At 46.5% G+C, this 8560-nt stretch overlaps 1 long non-coding RNA gene across 1 annotated transcript; it reads left to right on the forward strand.

The window, feature by feature from the left end:
• The first annotated feature begins 901 nt into the window (after positions 1 to 901).
• On the forward strand, positions 902 to 4237 carry LOC140427740 (uncharacterized). The gene is made up of 2 exons (XR_011948597.1): positions 902 to 3070; positions 3184 to 4237. It is a non-coding gene; the product is annotated as an uncharacterized lncRNA (long non-coding RNA).
• Positions 4238 to 8560: the final 4323 nt, after the last annotated feature.

Raw genomic sequence — 8560 nt, forward strand, 5'->3', positions numbered from 1 at the left:
AATGATTTGGAGGAAAATGTAACTGGTCTGATTAGTAAGTTTGCAGACGACACAAAGGTTGGTGGAATTGCGGATAGCGATGAGGACTGTCTGAGGATACAGCAGGATTTAGATTGTCTGGAGACTTGGGCGGAGAGATGGCAGATGGAGTTTAACCTGGACAAATGTGAGGTAATGCATTTTGGAAGGGCTAATGCAGGTAGGGAATATACAGTGAATGGTAGAACCCTCAAGAGTATTGAAAGTCAAAGAGATCTAGGAGTACAGGTCCACAGATCACTGAAAGGGGCTACACAGGTGGAGAAGGTAGTCAAGAAGGCATACGGCATGCTTGCCTTCATTGGCCGGGGCATTGAGTATAAGAATTGGCAAGTCATGTTGCAGCTGTACAGAACCTTAGTTAGGCCACACTTGGAGTATAGTGTTCAATTCTGGTCGCCACACTACCAGAAGGATGTGGAGGCTTTAGAGAGGGTGCAGAAGAGATTTACCAGAATGTTGCCTGGTATGGAGGGCATAAGCTATGAGGAGCGATTGAATAAACTCGGTTTGTTCTCACTGGAACGAAGGAGGTTGAGGGGCGACCTGATAGAGGTATACAAAATTATGAGGGGCATAGACAGAGTGGATAGTCAGAGGCTTTTCCCCAGGGTAGAGGGGTCAATTACTAGGGGGCATAGGTTTAAGGTGAGAGGGGCAAAGTTTAGAGTAGATGTACGAGGCAAGTTTTTTACGCAGAGGGTAGTGGGTGCCTGGAACTCACTACCGGAGGAGGTAGTGGAGGCAGGGACGATAGGGACATTTAAGGGGCATCTTGACAAATATATGAATAGGATGGGAATAGAAGGATACGGACCCAGGAAGTGTAGAAGATTGTAGTTTAGTCGGGCAGTATGGTCGGCACGGGCTTGGAGGGCCGAAGGGCCTGTTCCTGTGCTGTACATTTCTTTGTTCTTTGTTCTTTGTTTATGTGGTGGGTGGTCCGAAATGGCTATGGCCATGTACTCCGTCCCTGTCACCTTCGGAATCAGTGCCCTTCCCAGGACAAAAAAGTCTATCCGTGAATACACCTTGTGAACATGGGAGAAAAATGAAAACTCCTTACTCCTAGGCCTAATAAATCTCCAGGGGTAGATGTTCTTTTTCGATGGACCCTGCGATTAATACATTCTCGAGGTACACTGCCACTCTGGGTAGCTCTTGAGGGATATTTTTCATTACACGCTGTAGAAGTGCTTCCAGTTTACAATCAATTAGAAATTACTGAATTGTTGACAACTTGTCCTTCTGCACTATTAGTCTTTCTATTAAAGACATTGAAACATTTTACCATGTTTTTAAAAAATAAATTTAGAGTATCCAATTCATTTTTCCAATTAAGGGGCAATTTAGTGTGGCCAATCCACCTAGCCTGCACATCTTTGGGTTGTGGGGGGCGAAAGCCACGCAAACACGGGGAGAATGTGCAAACTCCACACAGAAGTGTCCCAGAGCCGGGATCGAACCCGGGACCTCGGCGCCGTGAGGCAGCAACATGAATCACTGCGCCACCGTGCTGGCCCTGACATTTTACCATGTTGAGTGAGGTGTTGTTATGATGATGGGGAAAAAAACATGGAATATATACATAAAAATATTGGACTTTAAAAAGACCTGAGTTTTATATTTTTTAAATGGACAAAACCCCAGAAGATGGCTGAGAATGTAACTATTCACTGACAGGATTGGCTGCAGGCTATTTCTCTAAGAGACAATGGAACCTCTCCCTGTTTCCAGACAAGGTACTTTTAAAAGCATCCAGAGACTGAATACCATCTCCGGTAAGGGCAAAGGAACATAATGACTATCTCTTTTCTAAGACCCTGGGTGTAACTGCATAGACAGACCAGTGTATTCTGGATTTTCTGTTGGGATATACATAGAGGGGCTTAAAAGCCAGCTGAGAGAAGGGCGTGTGTATGTGCGTGTGGTGAAGCAACACAACACACCTGGAACATTTCCACACTGCGTGACACAGTACTGGAAGAAAGTCAATAACCATCTTTTGCAGGAATATATAAAACTCTTTCTCTGACTGGAAGTCAACTAGTCATCAAAAAGGATCGCAGCTGGAAGAAAGGACTGAAATCTCTTCACCAAAGCACAGGACACCTGAATCAAAGAATCATATACATCTGGAAAAGTCAACTATACTGGAATCAAATTGTAATGGCCGCACGCTTCATCATCTACTCCTTGCAACTCAAAAGACTATTCCATATAACTTTGTATTCATATTTACTTACCATTGGGCTCAATTCTTACTTCTAATCTGTATGGATGTGTTTTATCATATCTCCATACCATTTTAGTTAATGAACTTACTCGATCTTAACTCAAGAAAGTCTGGTTAAATTGGTTAATTTTTAAACATAACTGTTGGGTTTGGAAAAAGGTATCCGAGGGAAAGGGAACATTGTTAGATTAAATCTTAGTTGCTACCAGCAGAAGGTGGGCTGAATAAAGACAGGGAGCCAATCACCCCTCCTCACCTGGGTTTGTGACAATTTGGGGTTATCCCAGCTGGACAGTGACAGATCGAGGGGTCTCGCCTGGATCGATAACTTTCGGGGAACGTCGCCTGGGGCTGATCATAACAGTGTAACTGGGTTTTATACAATGTGCTAACATTATGGTTGCTGCTGGCCACAAAACCCAGGTCATTGTCTTTGTCAGCCTCCCAACCACCACCCTAAATAAACTTCACCCAAGGTTGTTCTGCCTGTGCCGTCAACTGAACTCAACTCTGGAATTCACTCCTTATACTTCTTCCGCCCTCTCTGTCACCCTCCATCCCCTTTTTAAGACCTTACTTAAAATTCACCTGACTAAACTTTTAGTCACTCCTCCTAACACCTTCTTTTGTTGGCTTTGTGAATTCTAGCTGATTACACCCCCGTGAAGTGGCTAATGATGGGTTTTTTCCTGATGTAAAAGACTCTGTAAAGTGTTGCAGCATGGATCTTCGTCCTCCACATCCGAATGACAGAAAGGTCAGCAATTGTGCTGCCTTGAGCTCCTCCCTGAAAAGGTCGAAAGTCATTCATATACTCTAAATAAAATGCCTTTTAGTGGCAATTAGAGTTTTTTTAAGTGAACTAAATATGTTGCCAACTAAATATTTCCAATAAGCATTATCTTCAGGCAGTTTGGGACTTCATGATGGAGAGGAGCGGTGTCCACATCCATGATGCTGAAGAATTTGGTGGTCAGAGTCACTTCTGGATCCTGAGTGAAGGACAGTCAGCCACTTTAAAGACCACACCAGCGTTGTTGATCAAGACATCGATGGGGATGTGAAAATATCAGCCATGATTGAATGGCGGAGCAGACTCGCTGGACCAAGTGGCCTAATTCTGCTCCTCTGACTTATGGTCTTATGGCCTCTGTAAGTCTCGGACATGAAATGCCGCATTTGTGATGCTCTGCAGGTCAGTAGGTTCAGATATTGTGGTTTTAAAAATAATGGCATCCCAGTGTTACTCACTGAAAGACTCGGCATTCAAACACATGGAAGGACATAACATTGTTTGACAGATACCCATTAAACTCAACAGAAAAATTACTCCTTGCCCACGTGTGTCAATCATTTTTGACATGCCAAACAGCCTCTCTGACACCGATCTCCTGCAATGCAGCTGAGGTTCCCATCCACAGCTCCCAGGTGGACAAGGCCAGTGAGGTGTTCACTCGGCTGCCTATCTCTTTCTATGGCTATGTTCATGCCCACGCTCCCTGGAGAAGGGACACACAGTATCTGCTCATATGATTGAAGCCTAAGAAAAGTGAGAGAGGGAAATCAATGAAATATAGATCACTTCCTAATATTTGCCAGGAAAACCCATGATTAAGGATCGAGTGACTGGACACCTTGAGAATTTTCAGCTGATCAGAGAGAGCCAGCTTGCATGGTAGCACAGTGGTTAGCACTGTTGCTTCACAGCGCCAGGGTCTCAGGTTCGATTCCCCGCTGGGTCACTGTCTGTGCGGAGTCTGGACGTTCTCCCCGTGTCTGCGTGGGTTTCCTCCGGGCGCTCTGGTTTCCTCCCACAAGTCCCAAAAGACGTGGAATTTGGAATTCTCCCTCCGTGTACACGAACAGGCGCAGGAATGTGGCGACTTGGGACTTTTCACAGTAACTTCATTGCAGTGTTAATGTAAGCCTACTTGTGACAATAAAGATTATTATTACAGTGTATGTAATATCTGATGTAATTCTTTTTGAACAAGTGACCAAAGTATCTTTTTGTTAGCCAAAGGTATTACGGAATATGAATTAAAGGTGGGCATGCAGAGTTACATAACTGACAACTTCAGTTAAGAGGATAGATTGGAGAGATTGAGACTGTTCTCCTTGGAGCTGATAAGGCTAAGAGGGGATTTGTAAGAGATGTCCAGAATCATGAGGAAGCTGGACAGAATGGGTCGGGAGAAACTGTTCCTGCTCATAAAAGGATCAAGAACGATAGGGCACAGATTTAAATTGATTTGCAAAAGAAGCAAATGTGATGCGACACAACGAGTGGTTCGGGTCTGGAATGCACTACCTGGAATTGTGGTGGCGACAAGTTCAATTGGGGCTTTCAAGAGGGCATTGAGGATTATTCGAATAGAAACAATGCATCGGGGTACGAGGAAAAGGCAGGGGAATGGCATGACGTCATGATGCTCATTTGGAGAGGCGGAGCAAACACGATGGACCGAATGGCCACCGTCCACAGTTCTGTGGCTCAGCCATGATTCCACTGAAAGGCAGAACAAGCCAGAGGGTTAAATGGCCCATTCCTATTCCTTTGTGTCTTCTGTGAACAGGGCCATCACCTCGGGGACTGGAGTGCTTCATGAATGGTGGAAATAACATTCTTACTTCATCTGATTTTTTCCCTTCTTTTATGACTTAGTTTTCCAGTGAATGTGTCCCTTTGTTAGATTATTTTCATTTGGGTTGATGGCACTCGACAGCCCAGTATCTTTTTATCGGTTCATTCTAAAGAGAAGATTGGGTCAGGAACAGGTCAGGATCTGACTTGGTTGCACAAAATAATTTTCACTGAGAGTCTTTTCTGGAAGATCCAGCATGAATTCTGGTCATTTAAATTTGTGCTGTATTCTATGAGTCAAATATAGCTGATTGTTTTATCCCCTCCCAACTCCAAGCCAAGAGGTTAATTCTATGTTGGCTGTATATGAAATCAGTGTTTTTCAAAAAAAATTTCCGGGGACCCATTTTTTACCAACTGTCCAACCTTCAGGATCCACGCCGGCCGAACTTTGGGACCCACACCGGCCGGCCTTCGCGACCCACGCCAGCCGACCTTCGCGCCCAACTTTTTCTCTTACCTTGTTTGCTGCTGACAAAATGGAGGAATCGCAATCGCGCCCAAAGCACGTGATGGTGACATTCGGGGGCCGTGATCTGCTCTATGCCTCCCTCAGGCAGGAAGATTACATAGAATTTCTTTTTTAATCTTCTGTGTCTCCGATTGCGAAAATTTGCAGTCCTCAGCCGCAACAGCTGGCTTTTATATTCAATTTTTATTTATTTTTTGTAAATTGTAACAATATTGTTGCACGGCACGTTTAATCTAAAAGAGACCAAAGCCCATGTCATCGTCAGACTCTTCCTGTTTCTTCTCTTCCTTTTTCCCTTCAGCAGCAAAAGCGGTGGAAACAACTGCTGCAACATCTGTGGCACTGCTACCAGCACCAACGTTGCAGATCAGACTACTGACGTCAATATTAGCCAATGCCTTGGCAAACAGACTAGGCCAGAAAGGCTCAATGGTCACACCAGCTGTTTTAATCAGGGCATTGAGTTTGTCTTCGGTGACAGTGACCTCATCGCCGTGCAGGATGAGCGCGCTGTAGATACAGGCGAGTTCCGAGATGGAGGCCATGGCGGTGGATCTCTGCGGGTAGGTTCAATGGTGCTAGTCGCCGGGGGGGAAACTCGGCCTTAGCTTCGTGTAGTAGAACCGAGCACTTCTGAACCGGGAAGAGCGAGCAGCAGCCGGATTTTAGAAACTATGCCTGCTGCGGGCGGCCTTTTTACCATATAAAACAAGTGCGGCCGCACTGCGCATGCGTGCCCGCTCATAGGTGCGCATGCGTAAAGCCGGCTGTTGCGCTCAAATTTGTGCAATCGGGAGCGCTGTGATGTACGGCTCCATGACCCTCCCACGACCCACCCGCTGTTCACGCCCCCAACTTTGACAGTGCCTGTATTATATGACTAGTTCCAGAGAATGATTGCTGCATGTAGAGACTGGTGACTCATCTGGGACGCTGGACAAGACTGCTCCGAGTGCTCTCTTACAGGGGCTGAGTTCTGGTCATAAACCAGATGATTGCCTCCATGTTGTGGTATCGCTGGTCACTTTGACCCCTTCCCCGGTCACAGAAATCCACAGAATGCTCATACAGTTCTTCTGGCACATTGATGAAGGTCGAGCAGTGGATGTGGTGTATATGGATTTCACTAAGGCATTTGATAAGGTTTCCCATGGTAGGCTCATTCAGAAAGTTAGGGGGCATGGGATACAGGGAAATTTGGCTGTCTGGACACAGAATTGGCTGACCGAAAGAAGACAGCGCGTGGTAGTGGATGGAAAGTATTCCGTCTGGAGGTCGGTGACGAGTGGTGTCCCGCAAGGATCTGTTCTGGGACCGCTGCTCTTTGTGATTTTTATAAATGACTTGGATGAGGAAGTGGAAGGGTGGGTTAGTAAGTTTGCCGCTGACACGAAGGTTGGGGGAGTTGTAGATCGTGTTGAGGGTTGTTGCAGGTTACAGCAGGACATTGACAGGATGCAGAGCTGGGCTGAGAAGTGGCAGATGGAGTTCAACCTTGATAAATGTGAAGTGATTAATTTTGGAAGGTCGAATATGAATGCTGAATACAGGGTTAAAGGCAGGATTCTTGGAAGTGTGGAGGAACAGAGGGATCTTGGGGTCCACGTACATAGATCCCTCAAAGTTGTCACCCAGGTTGATAGGGTTGTTAAGAAGACGTATGGTGTTTTGGCTTTGATTAACAGGGGGATTGAGTTTAAGAGCTGCAAGGTTTTGCTGCAGCTTTATAAAATTCTAGTTAGACCACACTTGGAATATTGTGTCCAGTTCTGATCGCCTCATAGGAAGGATGTGGATGTTTTGGAGAGGGTACAGAGGAGATTTACCAGGATGCTGCCTGGACTGGAGGGCATGTCTTATGAAGAAAGGTTGAGGGAGCTAGGGCTTTTCTCACTGGAGCGAAGAAGGCAGAGAGGTGACTTGATAGAGGTGTACAAGGTGATGAGAGGCATGGATAGAGTGGATAGCCAGAGACTTTTCCCCAGGGCGGAAATGGCTGTCACGAGGGGTCATGATTTTAAGGTGATTGGAGGAAGGTACAGGGGAGATGTCAGAGGTAGGTTCTTTACACAGAGAGTGGTGGGTGTGTGGAATGCACTGCCAGCAGAGGTGGTGGAGTCAGAGTCATTAGGGATATTTAAGCGACTCTTAGGCACATGGACAGCAGTAAATTGAAGGGGTGTAGGTTAGGTTGATCTTAGATTAGGATAAATGGTCGGCACAACATCGTAGGCTGAAGGGCCTGTACTGTGTTGTACTGTTCTCTGGTTCTATGGTCGCCTCGCGCCACAGCTCTCCCCCATCGCACCTGATGAAGGAGCTACGCTCCGAAAGCTCATGATTCCAAGTAAACCTGTTGGACTTTAACCTGGTGTTGTAAGACTTCTTACTGTGCTCACCCCAGTCCACATCATGGCTCCCCCATCTGGAGTAGAGGCTGTTCTCAAGGAGTCCTGCTCAGAAGGCACCGCTGGAAGGGATCAAGGCAAAGTGGGAGGAAGAGTTGGGAAAAGGTATGGAAGAGGGATTCTGGTGTGAGGTGCTCTGGAGGGTGAACGCCTCCACGTCGTGTGCGAGGTTGGGGCTGATATAGCTGAAGGTGGTATGCAGAGCACACCTCACAAGGGTGAGGATGAGCCGGCTCTTTGAGGGGGTAGAAGATGTGTGTGAACGTTGCGGGGGGGTCGCAAACCACGTTCACATGTTTTGGTCCTGTCCAAAGCTGGAGGATTACTGGAAGGAGGTTTTTAGGGTTATCTCTAAAGTGGTGCATGTGAAACTGGACCCGGACCCTCGGGAGGCCATATTCGGGGTGGCGGACCAGCCGGGGTTAGAAATGGATGCGGAGGCAGATGTTGTAGCCTTTGCTTCGTTGATCGGCCAAAGGCGGATCCTGTTAGGGTGGAGAGCAACTTCTCCACCCTGTACCCTGGGCTGGCGGGGGGACCTGTTGGAATTCTTGACTCTTGAGAAGGTCAAATTTGAACTGAGGGGAAGGATGGAGAGATTCTACAATTCATGGACATTACTCATCATGCACTTTCGAGATTTGGATTACATTGAACATTAGGGGGGGGGGAAAGCTGGGGGAGGGGGACTGTATGTGTTAATGGTGACTATGGGTGATTCCTGATTCCTTTTTGTCTTTTGTTTATGTTAACATGCGGGC

This window comes from Scyliorhinus torazame, chromosome 8 (assembly GCF_047496885.1).
Source record: "Scyliorhinus torazame isolate Kashiwa2021f chromosome 8, sScyTor2.1, whole genome shotgun sequence".
Classification (NCBI taxonomy): domain Eukaryota; kingdom Metazoa; phylum Chordata; class Chondrichthyes; order Carcharhiniformes; family Scyliorhinidae; genus Scyliorhinus; species Scyliorhinus torazame.